Source organism: Xyrauchen texanus, chromosome 39, assembly GCF_025860055.1.
Source record: "Xyrauchen texanus isolate HMW12.3.18 chromosome 39, RBS_HiC_50CHRs, whole genome shotgun sequence".
NCBI lineage: Eukaryota > Metazoa > Chordata > Actinopteri > Cypriniformes > Catostomidae > Xyrauchen > Xyrauchen texanus.
Window position 1 is genome coordinate 18,595,000 of NC_068314.1, and position 17,886 is coordinate 18,612,885.

The window sequence follows — 17,886 nt, forward strand, 5'->3', positions numbered from 1 at the left end:
CTGACTTGTTGGCCGTGGAAGGCGTGTGGCAGGCGTAGGCTCGTTGGCCGTGGCAGGCATGGGCATTGATAACCCATGAGGATATCCTTCACGGCTGAATGCACCGGCATCAGTGAGGAATCATCCTCCTTAGAAGACAGTGCTGAAATCATTGAGGTATGCTCCATGGTCTTCGGAGCAGGCAGCGGCAGAGAAACAGCTTTCGTGTCTGAGAGAACTGGCAGGGTAGGAGTACTGGGTCATCCTTACATGAAGGGTAAAAACTCTCCAGATTGATGATGATATATTCCCTCCATGCAAGTTCTTCCATCTCTGGTAAGTCTACATTGAGGTGGTGATTCAAACCAATCCAAAAAATTTATTTTAAGTGTGAATCACCATAGTTCGATTGGCTCACGATACCTCAAAAGCGAGCACAGTCATGCACAGGAGGAAGGTCGGCACAAGATAGTTAAAAAAAAATTCAGCTACTAGATCTATTTTGGGTCAGTCTTTCTGTAATGAGGCAGGCAAGGATTAAAGATCAAAATGCAGCTTTTAATCAAACCATAAGGTAAACAAAGTAACACAGAATATTAAGAAACAAACACAGGGAACAAGGCACAGAACATCACAGAGCACATGCAAAGACTGACCATGAAACCAGGGGAAACAAGGGCCAATACAAGGGAACGAGGAACTTCTGGGGAAAAATCAAGGTAAACCAATCATAAAATAAAACTACAAAAGACTACAAAACATACACAGGAAACAGGAACGGGGAACTAAGCAACACAAATTTCAACATAAAAGTCTAGGCACAAACTGGGAATATGTGACACACACACACAGACATACACAAAAGGAAAAACTCACAAAGTGTGTCCCATTGCTGTGTGGCAATATAACTGAAATGCTTATGAAAATTGGCCTCTTGTACTCAAGCTTTAAATAAATTTTAATCAATTCCAACTAATCCATTTGCTTGTTTTAGAGTAGATGAGAATAATGCACATCCAGCTCCACCCAACACTCTCTCACACACCGCAGCTCAGGGACAAATAGGCCAGTCCATTCAGTATATATTCAGTAATGCCATACCTCTCCCACAAACACTTGTGAGAGCTGTTCACTCTAATTAAAGTTGCATTCTTAATCCTCAGCTTAAGAGGGGGCTAGCAGGCCTCTGATAAATTCTGAGAGTGATCTCTTTCTTTTCCCCTCCCTCTATTTTTGGTCCTTTTCTCCTCTGTCTCATTCATTCTCATTTCCATCATCCGAGTCAATAAACTGGTCCTTGGATAACAGTATTTAAAGACTAAACTAGCCCACATTAAATACACTTAACACCTTTTTTCTACAATAAAATCTTCCTCTAACCTGGGCTTTGACGTGACTCTTAATAAGCCATGAAAAATGTAGTCACATGTTTCATCCCCTTCATATGAGCACCTCAGGCTTGGATTAATCAAAAGCTCTCATCCGAGGAGCATTTCTCAGGCCTGAGTCCGATCAAAGGGCTCTCCAGGCTGAAGGGATATGGGAAGGAATGGCTTCTGATTGCCAGCTGATTGCTCCCGCTCATGGATTATTGTCCACTGAGAGAGAGAGAGAAAGAGAGCATGCTCAGCTAACAGCTACACCTGAATCTCATATTCAACCTGATATTATTGAAAAGATACGGAAATCTTTCAGCATCTGAAGCAGACCCCACACATCTAGAGCCAAATGGAATGTTTGTTAAATCTTGACAGCACTGATTAAAGAGAATGGGCCGTAGTACCATTATGACCACTGACTTATGGACACACACCCACAAAGAAAGACCATTACAATAAAGGAAAGGGGAAAAAATTGTCTTTGTAACCTTTCATCAAAATGTAATAATTTTCTTCACCTCTTCAACAACTTTCCTTTTCCTCTGACATCACCTAGGCTGCACAGGCCTTTGGATAATCCTAAACACCAGCCAAACCGCTATATAGGTATTGTTTTAGTAAATTTATATTCAGTACTGGCTCCATTCTGGTATGGAATACACGCTTGTCTTAATCAAAACTTGTTGGAAAAAATCAAGTTCTGCACTAAATCTTTATCTAGTTTTACTCGTAAATAATATTTTTTCCTAATTAACCATTTTGGTGCAACTTTTTGTAATATTCTTGGTTTACATTTGTGTTGCATCAAGCAACGTAACTCAGCCTACACTGAAATCTCATTGGTTTAAAGTCCGGCTCCACATAGTTGCAGGTTAAACGTCAAATATGTTCAGATTAGTTGCAAATGTATTACTTTGTGCTGTATTTCCACTCTCAGCGATTACATAAATATTACTTGATCCTGAAAACTTGGATCTTGTTAGGATATGGTGTAAAACAAGCCTTTAAATGGTAAACTATCTCCTAACATGCAGGAGATTATCATTTCTCAGAAAGAGAAAATTAACAGCATGTTTCATAAAAACGAGCTCATTTGTTTAACTACATAGATTTCAGACGTAAATAGCTTTGCTAATATGACATCCTCGCAGGCCATCTAAAGTCGTGCATTGGCCACAGGAGATGAGCCCCAGCTCTGTAAATACTGCACCATTTTCCCTTCACCGCTCTCTTTCTCGGCTATTTCCTGAATACTAACACATCCCTGGGTCTGTTTGCCTTGCACTGACAGAAACAGCAACATGTCTGTGTGTTCCACCAGACAGGTGTGTGTGTGTGTGTGTGTGTGTGTGTGTGTGTGTGTGTGTGTGTGTGTGTGTGTGTGTGTGGGGCTGGCTTGATATTTACGTTTCGAATATATCAGCCATTCTGTATTTCCAGACACAAAGAGCTGGCCTTTAAAACACAGATGTGGAATCAAAACGAAAAAGGAAAGATGAAACAGAAGACAATGGTGGAAGAGATGAAGAAAAGAGGAATAGTAAAACAACACGACTAAACAAATGAGAGGCTAAGCAGTTAAACCAATCAAAGACTGTGTTCGGAATAGCATACTACCACAATAATCATACTAATGTACTTCAGCCACATTTGTTTACCACCAGACTGCCAAGAATTAAGACATTTTTACACAAATTGGATTAAAAATGCTAAATAACTTTTGAGATGGTAACTGGATAACTCTTGAATTAAACATGCAATTAAATTAGGTTGATGTAGTGTACAACTTATTGAAATGTTAATTGTTGCTTTATGCACACTGTTTTACATACTGTATAATAAAAAAATTGCATGCAGTACATATTGTATTCTGTGCAACAGGTATTAAATATGTTATGTATGCATGCAGTATGCTCTTATTCCATTTCAAACACAGCTAACAGTAACAGATCTCTCTCTCTTTCCTTCTCTTAAGACATAGAGGCGACCTGGATGATCCAACCTCCCAAATGAGCGAACATTGCTCGTATTTTGACCTGCATGTTTCATCGGAATCTGTTGCTTGCCTCCACTACACAAACACACAACACAGCTGTGCCCCGGGACTTAGCTCAGATAAAATGTGCCTCTGGGTCAGGGTTCTACAATGGGAGGATAACTCAAATGGCACCATGTCATAATCCATTACAGGACTGTTATTGGCTGTGCAGTAAATTGCACAATAACAGCAGGTCCAGCGAGTGATATGTGGTACTGTCTCTGGAGGCCTGTGAAAGATTGTCCTGCAGGCACTACCAGCTCATTCTATTAAAGCAGATCTTATGTTACTCACTGCTGAGAGACTTAACAGAGCAACAAATTCAAATTGATCAAATATATAGTTACTGAACTATATTAAACCACCTCACCTCTCCAAACGTTCTCTTGCTTTCTGTCTATAGCAGTTAATGTACTTTCTCTATTGTTATTATAAATAACATAGTTTGTGCCCAAAACACCACAGATACTGCTGTTATTACTATTTCAGTAAATATTAAAAAACACTGTGGGATCTTGAGTGCATCAGTGTATGAAGATTTCAGATTCTCCTTGTCATTTGTTTTCCCTGATTTCCTGAACTGTACTACACTGTATACCCGAACAGTACTAACTTTGGTTAAATCGAAGGTACTCGGTTAAAACCAAAGTTTTGAGTATTCTCAACTTATCAGGTTTTACAGTGTATATATGGTATTGTGGCTGAAAAAATGGTTAACATGATCTAAGGAACATTGTTGTAAAGGACCAAGATGATCACACAGGAAGTCAGCATGTTGTTTCCTAGAGTTTTGTCACCCTAGGATCAGCCACATAAAGCACTGCATTCACATTTACGCATCTGGCAGATGCTTAATTCAAAGTGCCTTACAGTGCATTCAAGATATAAACTTTTATCAGTTTGTGGTTTCCATGGAATCAAACCCTGGATCTTGGCATTGGTAGCGCCATGCTCAACCAGTTAAGCTACAGGAGTACCTATTAATCCAACTCACCAACAAGCGGCATCTCTGTTCAGACATTTTTGCATGGACTCAAATGCATTTTCCTTCCTCTGTTTAAGCACATTGTATCAGCATTATGGGAGACCCAAGTTTAGATCCCATGCGGAAAACCAGAAAGTAATCACATTTGCATAATCAGTGACAAGCGTGAATCGGAGGTTGCACATTCCACTATAACATAATGTTTTTCCTCCACTGATAATTAGGTATACGTTTGGGGTTTGGGTTGCATTTCTCATAATGGTATTACAGCCTGTACAGCTGAAAACAACTTTCCTGGAAAATGGAGCTCACACATGCCCATATGCCCAACCAGCCTTATTTCATAGTGAAATTGGAAAGAGTAGACTGACTTTTCTTTTGTCAAAATCGGTATACGTTGACTGAAATTTAAAAACACTGCCCCTACTGGCCAAAGCATTAAGTGTTGTTGGGCATATGGGCACATGTGAGCTCCATTTATGTCCAGGAGAGGTCACCAAATTTATTGAAGCAAGTAGTTTTCAGCTTTACAGGACGTTATAAAATGAAGAGAAAATAATATATTTATAGATTCTATCCCCAAACCCAAACCTTACCTTAACCATTAGTGGAGTAAAAAAAGTAATGTTAGAGGGAAAAATGAAACTTCTGAATCATGCTCGTCATTGATTATTCAAATGTGGTTAATGCCTGGCTTTGAACCTTAGTCTCCCATGCAGCTGATGCAACGTGCTGCCAATCATGCCAGGTGGAACGGTAAACGCACTGAAACCACTGCAAACATGTCTGATAAGAATGCTACATGTCATCGCATCGGCATACAGTCGCAGATCCTAGGGTACCGAAACTATCGGAAACATCATGCTGACATCACGTGTGATCATCGTTACCCAACAACACTTAACTTTTTGGCCACTGGGGGCAGTGTTTCAGATTTTGGCAAGCACAGACCTATTTTGACTAAAGAAAAGTCAAACTACTGTTTCAAATTTCACTGTGAAAACAGTCTGAATGAACATAAGCTGGTAGAAAATGAGAGAGAAAGAAAATTTTGCAGAAAAATAGCAAAGAACAAAGATAACAGCATGAAGAACTAGCAAGGTTGAACAAGAGCGAGAAGAACTAGAAACTCTTCTGAGGTCTAAACGTGTTTTTTTTCTCCTCAATTTGGAATGCCAAATTCCCAATGCGCTCTAAGTCCTCACTGTGGCATAGTGAATCACCACAATCTAGGTAGGACAAATCTCAGTTGCCTCCGCATCTGAGATGCCAATTCGCACATCTTATCACGTGGCTTGTTGAGCACGTTACCGCGGAGACTTAACGCGTGTGGAGGCCCACGCTATTCTCTGCAGCATCCACACACAACTCACCACGTGCCCCACCGAGAGTGAGAACTACACATTATAGTGACCACGAGGAGGTTACCTCATGTGACTCTGCCCTCCCTAGCAACTGGGCAAATTTGATTGCTTAGGAGACCTGGCTGAAGTCAGTGAGATACCCAGTCCCACCACCCCCTGTGGTCTTGTCTCTTGAGATACAAGAGAAAAAAAGAAAGAAAAAAAAACAGTGAGAAAGAGAGAGAGGATGGGACAGACAGATAAAGTTTGGAAGAACAAAAGTGAAAATTAGCATACATAGCTCATATGCGTGAACATGGTCAAATGAGAGCAAGAAACTCAACAATTAAAGTATGTTCCTTTCTTGGTCTTGCTTCTTGTTCAAAAAAACAAAGAGACAGAATTAAAGAGTGAGAAACTGAAACATTGATAGAAAATGAGCTAAAGTTAGCGTACATAGCATAAAATAAGATATGTCCATGGCTGAATTAAAGCAATAAACTTACATAAAAAATACTTCTGAGATCGTGTTTCTTGTTTAAGATAACAAAGGGACAGAATAAAAAACAAGAGGCAGTTTGACAGAAACAGTAAAAAGCCAAAGTTACCACTTATAGCATGACAAAACAACCACGGTTGAATGAGAGTAAAAAAAGTAGAAACTAAAAATATTTTTGAAGGCTTGTTTCTTGTTGGAGAAGCAACAGAATTACAAGAATTCTGCCTCCCGAGCCTCCATTGTTTCTCATTAGCATGCTCCATCATGTGACATTCTCTGTTTTACTTTTAGTTTGTGTACTTTTATTTTGAAATTCCTGTTCAGTTCCTAGTCTTGTCACATCCTGTTTTCCCTCAATGTTTTGTATCTGGTTTTTATTGGTTCATTGTTTGATTACTTTGATTCAGTTCTTGTTTGTCATTGGTTTTAGTTAATTATCTTGTTATCCTGTTTCAGAGTTCTGTTTGTTGATTGGCCTTGTTACCCTTGTCCTTGTGTATTTAAACCCTGCTGTTTCTCCATTCCCCTGTCGATCGTTGTTTGTGCATGTCATTATAGTCTGTGTGTTTAAATCCTGCCGGTACTCCCCGTTTATGGTTTTTCATGCTTATGTGGTGTTTCCCCTTGTGGTTGTTTTGTTATTCCTGGGTTTGTTTTATTTTAGTTATCCTGTTCACTCCTCTGGCTCATCTCATTAAAAGAACTGCACTTAGATCCTCACTCCTCGTCTGCCTCCTTCTGCCAAACGTAACAGAACGATCGACCAATAATGGATCTAGCGGTTCAACAGGCCAATTACCGTCTGCTCAGTTTGAAGCAAGAGGACCGACCTGTGGAAGACCACATCCGCGACTTCCTCGAGCTGGCGAATATCGCGGACTTCCCAGACTCCTCCCTTGTGGCTTTCTTCAGGGGCAATCTGAACGCCGCACTGAAGGAGCGGTTGCCGCAGGCGACACGCGACTGGACTCTCCACAACTTCATGGAGGTGACTTTGCTGGTCTGCGGCTCGCCGTTAACCGTGGGTGTTGCTGAGGAGGACCCTACCTCTCCTCCCTCGGTGGTGACTCTCCAGTCGTCCATGGCGCCTCCTGTCACGCCAGTCCCACCTGTCAGCGAGCTCACCCCCACGCCAGTCACTTTCCATGAGCCAGCACTGTCAACTTCCTCTTCCCGGAGGAGGAAGAGAAGACGGGCTTCCGCCTCCCGGTCCACGCCTGCCCCTGTGAGCGAGCCTGCGCCCACGCCTGCCCCGGTCAGCGAGCCTGAGCCCTCGTCAGTCCCGGTCAGCGAGCCTGAGCCAGCGCGTACCACGGTCAATCAGCCAGTGCCTGTCGCCCCAGAGGTCAGTGAGCCAGCGCCTGTAGCCTCGACCGTCCCTGAGCCAGCGCCTGTCGCCCCAGAGGTCAGTGAACCAGCGCCTGTCGCCCCAGAGGTCAGTGAACCAGCGCCTGTCGCCCCAGAGGTCAGTGAACCAGCGCCTGTCGCCCCAGAGGTCAGTGAACCAGCGCCTGTCGCCCCAGAGGTCCCTGAGCCAGCGCCAGTAGCCATGACCGTCCCTGAGCCAGCGCCAGTAGCCATGACCGTCCCTGAGCCAGCGCCAGTAGCCATGACCGTCCAAGAGCCAGCGCCAGTAGCCATGACCGTCCAAGAGCCAGCGCCAGTAGCCATGACCGTCCAAGAGCCAGCGCCCGTAGCCATGACCGTCCAAGAGGCCCCGCCCCTCAAGTCTCTCGAGCCTCCCAGGGCTCCGCCACTCCTCCTCTCGAGTCTTCCAGGGCTCCTCCTCTCGAGTCTTCCAGGGCTGCTCCTCTCGAGTCTTCCAGGGCTTCTCTCGAGCCTCCTAGGGCTCCGCCCCTCAAGCCTCTCGAGCCTTCCAGGGCTCCGCCCCTCAAGCCTCCCGAGCCTTCCAGGGCTCCGCCTCCCAGGCCTTTCGAACCACCCAGGGCTCCGCCTCCTGAACCTTCCAGGGCTCCGCCCCCCAAGCCTTCTATGGCTCCGTCTCCCGAGCCTCCTACGGCTCTACTCTCAGAGACCCCAGAGCCTTCTAGGGCTCTGCCACTAGAACCTCCTACGGCTCTTCTCCCCGAGCCTCCCACGGCTCCGCCCCCAGAGCCTCCTACGGCTCTGCTCCCAGAGACCTCAGAGCCTTCTAGGGCTCATCCTCTAGAGCATTCCTCGGCTCCACCTCCCGAGCCCCCTACGGCTCTGCCCCTAGAGACCACAGAGCCTCCTTCGGCTCCGCCTCCCGAGCCTCCTTCAGCTTCGCCCCAGAGCCTCCTACGGCTATGCTCCCAGAGACTCTAGTGCCTTCCAGGTCTCAGCCTCTAAGAGCCTCCTACGGCGTCGCCTTCCTCGGCTCCGCCGCCTGAGCCTTCCTCAGCTCCACCTTCTGAGCCTCCCTCGGCTCAATCCCTTGAGCCTCCCTCGGCCCTACCTCCTGAGCCTCCCTCGACTCCGCCCCCAGAGCTTTCCATGGTTCTGCCTCCCTTGGCTCCGCCTCCTGGGTCTCTCTCGGCTTCGCCTCCTGGGCTTCCCGAGCCATCCTCGGCTCCGCCTCCTGAGCCCCCCACGGCCCTGCCTACGCCTCCTTCGGCTCCGCCTCCGAAGTCCTCCTTGGCTCCACCTCACACAGCTCCGCCAGCCTCTGCCCCATGGCCCGCTCCCAGACCTCCAAATCTGGTGCTCGCCTCGTGGCCAGCTCCCGAGGCCCCCAGGTCTGTCCCCACATTGTGGCCGCCTTCCAGGCCTCCTGAACCTGTCCCTGTCCTAGGGCCACTTTCCTGGCCTCCTGACCCTCCTGTCCCTATCCTGCGGCCTCCTCCCTTGCCTCCTGACCCTCTCCCTGTCCTGTGGCCTCTTCCCTGGCCTCCTGACCCTCCTGTCCCAGTCCTGCGGCCACCTCCCAGGCCGCCTGACCCTATGCCCGTTCTATGGCCGCCTCCTGAACTAGTCCCTGTCCAGTGGTCACCTTCAAGGCCCCCTGACCCAGCCCTTGTCCTACAGCTGCCTTCCAGGCCCCCTGACCCAGTCTCTGCCCTATGGCTGCTTCCCAGACCCCCCCCGACCCGGTCTCCACCTTGAGGTCATTCCCTTGGTCTCCTGGCTCCCCTGTTGGTCTGCTCCGGTTTGCTTGGTCTCCTGACCACCCTCCTATCTGCTATGTTCCCCCCGACCTTGCCTTGAACTGCCTGTTGCCCCCTGTGACTTCTGAACTGCCTGTTTGCCCCCCGTGCCACTTCTGTTCCCCTACACCCCGTGGACATGTTGTCTTTTTGTTTTTTTTGTTATTTTCTTTATGGAGCGTCTGGAATCCGCTCCTTAAAGGGGGGGGCTTCTGTGACATTCTCTGTTTTACTTTTAGTTTGTGTACTTTTATTTTGAAATTCCTGTTCAGTTCCTAGTCTTGTCACATCCTGTTTTCCCTCCATGTTTTGTATCTGGTTTTTATTGGTTCATTGTTTGATTACTTTGATTCAGTTCTTGTTTGTCATTGGTTTTAGTTAATTATCTTGTTATCCTGTTTCAGAGTTCTGTTTGTTGATTGGGCTTGTTACCCTTGTCCTTGTGTATTTAAACCCTGCTGTTTCTCCATTCCCCTGTCGATCGTTGTTTGTGCATGTCATTATAGTCTGTGTGTTTAAATCCTGCCGGTATTCCCCGTTTATGGTTTTTCATGTTTATGTGGTGTTTTCCCCTCGTGGTTGTTTTGTTTGTTTTATTTTAGTTATCCTGTTCACTCCTCTGGCTCATCTCATTAAAAGAACTGCACTTAGATCCTCACTCCTCGTCTGCCTCCTCCTGCCAAACGTAACACATCAGGTACAGCTCCAGTCTGGCTAACTCATAGTACATCCTGCTGTAGTGGGCTCTGCCAGCTCCCCCGGCATAGAGAACCCGCCATAATTACTCCCTTTACGAAGAGGGAAAACGGGCATTATGAATTCTTTACTCCTCCTCCTATTTGTCTAATCTATGTGCCTGTCGTCGTCTAATTAGTGGCATAACTGATGAAAAATACCCCTGTCAAAATATCACAAATAATGACAAAAGTCAATGCAGCTCCCCATTTACTGCTGCAGAGTCTCTAAGTACAAAAGCTGTCAGGGAAGGAAGTTCATTGAAAAAAGAAAAGAAAAAGGAGGAAAACAACAGAGCTGTTTTTTTTGGGCTTTAAGTTCACTTTAATTTCACCAGTTAATGGGAATTTCTGTAATAGCAAATAAAAAAAATTATCAAAATAAATTTGACTTACAATTTGGCATTTGGAATTAAAGTAAACATAAAACAGGGTTGGCAACCCATTTTCCTTTTGCTATCTGATGAATTTCAGAGAGAAACAGATTTTTCATAGAAGAATAAAAATGTAGAGGGGCCATAATTGTAAAATATTGTGTATATATATATATATCTCACTATGCTGCATGATAAAACAACCTGTGTTTTACATGTGCACACACAACCCCCACAGGATGTAATTTGTCTGTCTGATTAAGTGTAAATAGCAAACATGAGGGTCGACCTGCTGTGCTCTGCACAACATCTGGAGCAGGTCAACATCTGTGTCCAGATTGAGAACATATCTAAACAAAAGCTGGCAGCCCACAGCACTACGCAAATGTAGAATGAGGGGAATGGAAACATAATAAAGGCACGTGTCCATTTACATACACTACCAGTCAAATGTTTAGACACAATTGACTGAATATATGCTTCTCATGATCTTAAAAACATCTTAAGGCTCATGCTTAAATTCTTGAAATTAGTTTTGCACACTAATTACATTTGAATTCCTTTACAAAACTATTATTGATAATATTTGTAATGAATTAGTCAGTCTGTATATTGAACAAATTGTAGCAAACAAGTGACTTCAATACTGTTTAAAAAGCATCTCAGGATGCACCCCAGGAAGTTAAAATAAGAGATACCTTTGATTTTCTTGACAGTTTTTGGGCACTACATTTTGTAATTCCCATTCTTTTGTGTTATTTTATTGTTGTGATGACTTGTATGATAAGTAAGATTGTGTATTAAAAATGTTGACTGTTAGTGTACATTACTAATCATTCAAATGAACTTTTGACCATGATCACAGCAAGCAATGATAACTATTAGAGAAATGTACTGTGGTTGAAAAAAAGTATATTGGGAGAAAAAGGGGAAAGCTCTTTCTAATTCCATTTCATTTGCAAGCAAACCAAGAGACGTGATTGCATTTACCAATTTATGGCTTTTTAACAATCAGAAGTGGCACTGTTAAGGCAACATTCAAATTCCATATACCGTTTTCTAAAGAGCTACGCAGTGGCTATGAGCTGTTCATTCAAAGGATGCATCTGGAGATGAAATTACCTTATGTGGATTGGCATGAAAAGAAAGGCGCTCTTCATACTCTGTCCTTTAAATTAAAACTCATTAATGGCGGCACTGCTGAGATCACAAAGGATTTTAAATTAATATCCATAGAATAGGTAGCGGTTAGCAGACCGTGATCATAATGCTATTGCAGTTCTGAATTATAGAGGATATAAGTTTCAGTCCAGATCGCCCTTATAGAAAATGCATTTCAGTTGTGGAACTGAAGGCAAGATGTCTAACAGTTACTGGAAGATGCTATTGATCTTGTTTCAAGGTTTTTGATATCGTGCATAGCCAGAGAGCAGCTCTTCTCTGTTCATAAATCATTCAGAGCTGCTTGTTTTGTTTGCATTCCAAATCTAGCACATTTTTGTAAGAGGCATTACAATTTAGAGGCTTTAAAGATAATGGTGCCTCATTGTCAAAATATGGCTACTTCAGTACTCTAAATTGTAATGCATAATAATTCATCTCAAAACAGCACTTGAATGGTTTTTGGACAGGATTTCAACATCCTGTAGCTCAATGCTTTGCTATTTACTCATAAAATAAATCTGACTCTGGCAGTTTGTGGGTATGTTTAATGGCATATTATGTGGCTAATATTGATGTTAAGATTATTACACGATTTCTCACTGTGACAGTGCTTTGCAAGGATGTATGATCAATAAAATCTAAATAGCATAATTTTCTAGAAATATGGTGACATTTTTTACTATGTTTTTTTTTTACAGATGCCACACTAACAACACAATCATTCCCTCTCCAAAAACACATTCAAAACATTGAAGAATCTCTACAGATTCATTGTGATAGCACAAAAAGGTTGCATTCCTTTAACTTGGTAAACTGGAGGTAAATTGAACATTAGAGGTCTTCTATGTTGTTAGTCGATCCTCCAAAACTGTCATTATTCAAAACAATGGGCATTAAAGGTGAGTTGGTACTCCCTAATAGCTTCCTCTCTTCTAGAAAGCATTTAAACTAGTTGGTAAGCATACAATGCCATAGTATTAATATTAGTCTACACAGGAATTAAGGGACCTTGATAACCCCATTAATTAGAAAGAGGTGTCTATTACTTTTGGCCATGTAGTATATCAAGTAGGAATATCTTACATCCGATTATGGACGGAAACACATCAAAACACTGGTGATTTCTGTACAAAAGTAAATTATATTGAGTATTGTTCTGAGACCAGCTCTACATGAAAATATGTGAATAACTTACACCATGTAAGTGTAATCCGCCCAAGCTAAATTTGGCCAATGGGCCATAAGTGTTCTCTGAAGCCCCAGAGAAGTCGTAAGACATGTTGTTAGGGGTTTTGTTTGATTAAGTGAAAATTCTAGGGCTCTTTAGGGAGCAATAAATAAACTGATAATGGAGCTTGACGAACAAACTGTAAGGGCTTCAGAATAGGGCAAGCTGAGAATAATGGGTAACCTGAGGGTACGAGCACAGTAGCTTGGCTGGGCAAGAACAGAGTAAAGCCACTCAACAGGACAGCGAGCAGCTCTCAGAGTGAGGATCATCTGTCGAGTTCATTAAATCTACCTGGAGGACAGAGCCAATATCATCTGAGCTCATCAACATCAGCCTGCATATGAGAGGCGATGGGTATTCAGCAACTAGTGAGGAATTCAGGGCATAACATGCATGAAACCATGAATACATAACCACCAGCAACCACAAGTGGGGAGAAATAAATGCACAGAGGTATGTGTACACATTCATGTGCTTTATGATAGATAAACTATTTGGCCCAAAGTATGTGGAAACATCCTTTTAATTAACAGTTTTGGCTATCCCAGTAATTCCAGTGAAGATAAACCTTAATGCGACACCATTCATTGGTACTCTAGAGAACTGAGAGCTTTCAAATTGGAGGAAACAATTGTCTGTTCCAGCATGACAATACCGCTGTGCACATAGTAAGGTCCCTAAGATTCTGATGTAAAAGTGCTTGACTGGCATTCACAACGTCTGACCCCCCCAATGAACAACTTTGGGATAAATAGGAATGCCGACTAAAATCCAACATCTTCCAACATCTAGTGGAAAGCTTATCAGTGGTAGCTGTTAGGGAGGACCAGATTTCAATTAAAGCCATTGGTTTTGACATTAATTGCTCAACAAGCACAAATAGTTGTGATGTTTGAGTATGCACATACTTTTTGGCCATATAGTGTATCTTGCCATGCAATTGCATACAGTGCTTTGAGGCTTAAAATACTCAAGTGTCCTTGATGCGCACAAGAATCCCAAATGCGAAATTCACTTTGATGCAGAGTCAGTGGGTCTGTTCCAAAACTTCATGAGCTAACTTCTTGTCTCCTGGCTATATCCTTGGCAGCTGTCTTCTATAGCAGCATCCTAACTGGAATGGAGCCCCATAAGAGACTATTTTGGAACGCTCTACATAGGCGGCAGCTCTGTGCATCATTCAAATAGCAATCCTCACACACAGCACATGGGAGACTCGAGCGTAACTGATTTCAATACAGGTGATGCAAGAGAAATTATGCGATCCTTTAAGGAGCATACATACACACAGCACACACATATTTTGGGTAAAATAGTCAGTTTTATATCATGTTGAACTGTTATTTATCAATAGTTTAAAATACAATCTTGTATTTATTTTTCCACCGAGCTCATCACAATGAATTATGGGATTGCCTACCCGGGGAAGGATTTACACAATGCTACCTTAGATTTTGGCCAAAACCAGATATCTATGTAGGCAGCATAATTAAGATAACTAACTTTTGGAAAAGCCTTCATGTAGGGAGTAGGGTTTCTCCGATACCAAAATCTTGGCTTCGGTACGATACCAGCCCTGGTACCTCCATATCGATAATAAATCGATACTATAATCAACAAATAAAAAGCCTCAAATTTTTATGAAATTACACAAAAAATGAAGATTAAAAGAACTGCATATTGTCTTACAGATTCAAATTATACATTTTCCATTTAAACTTTTCTGGATTCCATGTTAATGATGTTGGTGTTTACTCAAATTGATAAATAAAGTTTTAATAAAATAAAAATATAATAATAATAGTTTTAGTTTTTTTTTTTACAGAAAATTGCAATTCTATTTCTGGTAAAAATAAAATGTTGCACAACAGAACTTCATGTTATTAATGAAAACATGAATGAAAAAAAAATGTCTACGGTCATTGATTTTTGTTCATCAAAAAGGATAGTTATTAGCAAACAGGGTTTTGTAAAGATTGCCTGAACAAAACATTTGGCGAATGCCAGTGTAGGGGGTGTCGTAGAGTAATTACTCTTTCAGAATAATGATTTCTAATTGTTGTGTATTTATGAATTATCCTTACCAGTGTCCTCATAATGTGGCATCATGTTCTCTTCTGTTCACCATGTTACTGATTAAAACTTACTTGCTAATTAGCATGTAATAATTACATCCACTTGTGAAAGACTTGCTCACTTGCAATCCATCCCTGACTAAAAATAGCTCATTCCCTCTCTCTTGTTCTGCACAGTTTGATACCGGAGATGTCTCACAACACAGCGGGTAACCTATGCAGCAACTGTGAGAGCTGCCACAGATGACCCACCCCATCAAACTCCTGACCAGAGCCCAGGACCCAGTCTTATTCCCGGACAGTAGGGGCTGATGGGAATAACACTAAGTTGTTCACACAAGCCTCGTTCTGTGGTCACTAGGCAAGTGCTCTAAATGACTGGGCTAAATGGCATTTACCTACGTTCATGAATATTAAGGACGGGTAGCATGATTGACTAGTCCACTACTTTAACTTGAATTAAAAAATAATAATAATAACTTTAATGTTTTTGTGCGGTTGCTTTGAAGAGTACAGTAGGCCTATGTGATGCATGATAAATACTGAAATGTATAATTTTATTGACACTTCGTTTAATAATTTTGCACCAAAAAATCCCGGACGTGGGCTTCCTAAACATTGATTTCAATCATCTCTGGGTTTAGTTCGGTGCAAAAACACCTGCTGATTCTTGAAATATTCAGTTCAGGAACTTCTTTTCTACCATTAGAAAGTGTAAATCAATCCGCACAAGTGATAATCAGGTCATGTCTGTGTCTGTGTAGATTTTTTTGTGTCATCACCGACATTTTAAGAACACCTTATTTGTTTTGTAGCTCAACATTCTGTCAATAATAATCAGCTTATTTTAAGGATATTTTAGGCCAGCTACGTGTCAAAATAATTCATTTTCTGGATGCTGATGCGTCGGTTTAACCCGCACACACAAACACAAGACGAGACAGTCACAATGTCGGAGAAAACTGCTTTATTCCAACAAAGCAGGCAACAGTACAAAAACAGGGCAAATCCAGTGAAGAATGGTCAGGGTGAGCGTTAAATCGAAGCCGGGGAATCAAGATAGGGTAAAGGGGCAAATCCAGGAGAGAGTGGTCAACGAGGCGTAGGGGTCAAAGCCGGGTAATCAGAATAAGAATAACAAGTGGGAGCAAAAGACAGGGGAACAAGGGGAGCTGGCAAGCTAAGAGGTGAACGAAAGGAGGTCAAAACTAGACGAGACTAGCGGGGGGCAAAGACACGGGAAACTAAATACAATAACCAACCACCGTGAGACGAAAGGGTAGTGATATATATAGGGGCAAGTGCAGGTGTAAACCATGACAGGTGATGAGACGAGTGCAGGTGAAACTAATGTACAGGAGTGCAGATGACGCGAGTGCAGGTGGTCATAATGTTCTGGGGGATTGGAAGCGCGTGAGAAACTTCGAGGAAGGGAGATTGCCTACGAGCATATGAGCGAGTAGGAGCAAAGTGGGCGTGAGGGCTCGAGCGAGCAAAAAGAGCGTGCGAGCTCGAGGGGGCGGAACGAGCGTGGAAGCTTGAGGGGGTGGAGCGAGGGAGCGGGGTTCGTGACAGTCGGGTTGATGAATTAACTATCTGACATGGCACCTATGAAGCGTGAGCAGTAACAGAAAATAGCTGATTGCTTAAAAATATTTGAATACTAATTTTAGACTTCTTAATACCAAAATTGACATACTTTTGTGAATAGAATTCCTGAAATTATCAAATATTTTGCTCTGACAATTTTAGAGTGTGTGGTTCATTGTATACAAAGTTTGAGACTGACATGTAAAAGGGATAGTTCACTCAAAAATGAAAATTCTGTCATCATTTACATTTTGCAAAACCTGTATGAGTTTCTTTCTTCTGTTGAACACAAAAGAAGATATTTTGAAGAATGTTGGTAACCAGACATTTGACGTAACCATTGATTTCCATAGTGTTTTTTTTTCCTACTATGGAAGTCTGGCTAATGGCTACCTTCAACTGTTTGATTACCAACATTCTTCAAAATATCTTCTTTTGTGTTCAACAGAAGAAACTCATAAAGATTTGGAACAACTTGAGGGTGAGTAAATGATGACAACATTTTCATTTTTGGGTGAACTATCCATTGAACGCATTTTATTACATTTTTTTACTCCAAATTTACTCCAAATGTTACACAGCAAGAGAATGAGATTTTCTAAATTTTATATATTAATTTATTTATTTATTAATTACATTTTCTACTGAGATTTAATTTTACAAATAAAGTTATACAAATCATTCCACTGAATTGACTTGGTAATTGTTGCTACAATCATGCTCTTGTGGTACTCCCATTCGTTTAAATGTTTTTATGCTTTTTGGATATGCACATCATAAAAATTAGGCCTGTTTAACAAAACTTAAAAAATGTTCCCATAAATGTGTCATATATCACTAAAAGTGGGAGAATCTCAGCTTTAATGTGGTATATGGCACATAGACATAATTATGTTTCAAATGTGTTGCAGTTTCAAAAATAAGCTTGTTTTTAAATTTCTCAAAAACATGATTTTCTGAGCCCGAAAATCAACAAATCTTTGACATAGCCTTACTCGGTCAATATTAACGATATCAAGGTTATATTTTCACAGAATGTTCTTTACATTATGTAGGATGATTTTATGTAGAAAAAAGTGAATCACAAAAAAATGACTTTAGATGGGTTTTCACAGTCCAGCAATTTTTAATGCATGAATATGTCCTGTGTGTTTGCCCCCTTACAAAACATGACTGGTAGACATTAATTATACAGGGCTTCTGTAAAACAAGCAAGTCAATTTTGAAAATATGGCACACACACATACATGGTATTATAACATGTTATTTGTTTCTAACTTGTTTCTATTTAGAGTTACACAAATGTAAAAAAAATAAGTTGTATTAAGCATATTATAGGCATGCTATACACATGCTATAAGTACGTTATA

General features: G+C 41.9%; 1 protein-coding gene across 1 annotated transcript in view; it reads right to left on the minus strand.

Moving 5' to 3' along the window:
* Positions 1-17,886, minus strand: part of LOC127632505 (receptor-type tyrosine-protein phosphatase gamma-like) — a 364,639-nt gene that overhangs the window by 269,851 nt on the left and 76,902 nt on the right. The gene's annotated exons all lie outside the window — the stretch shown is intronic.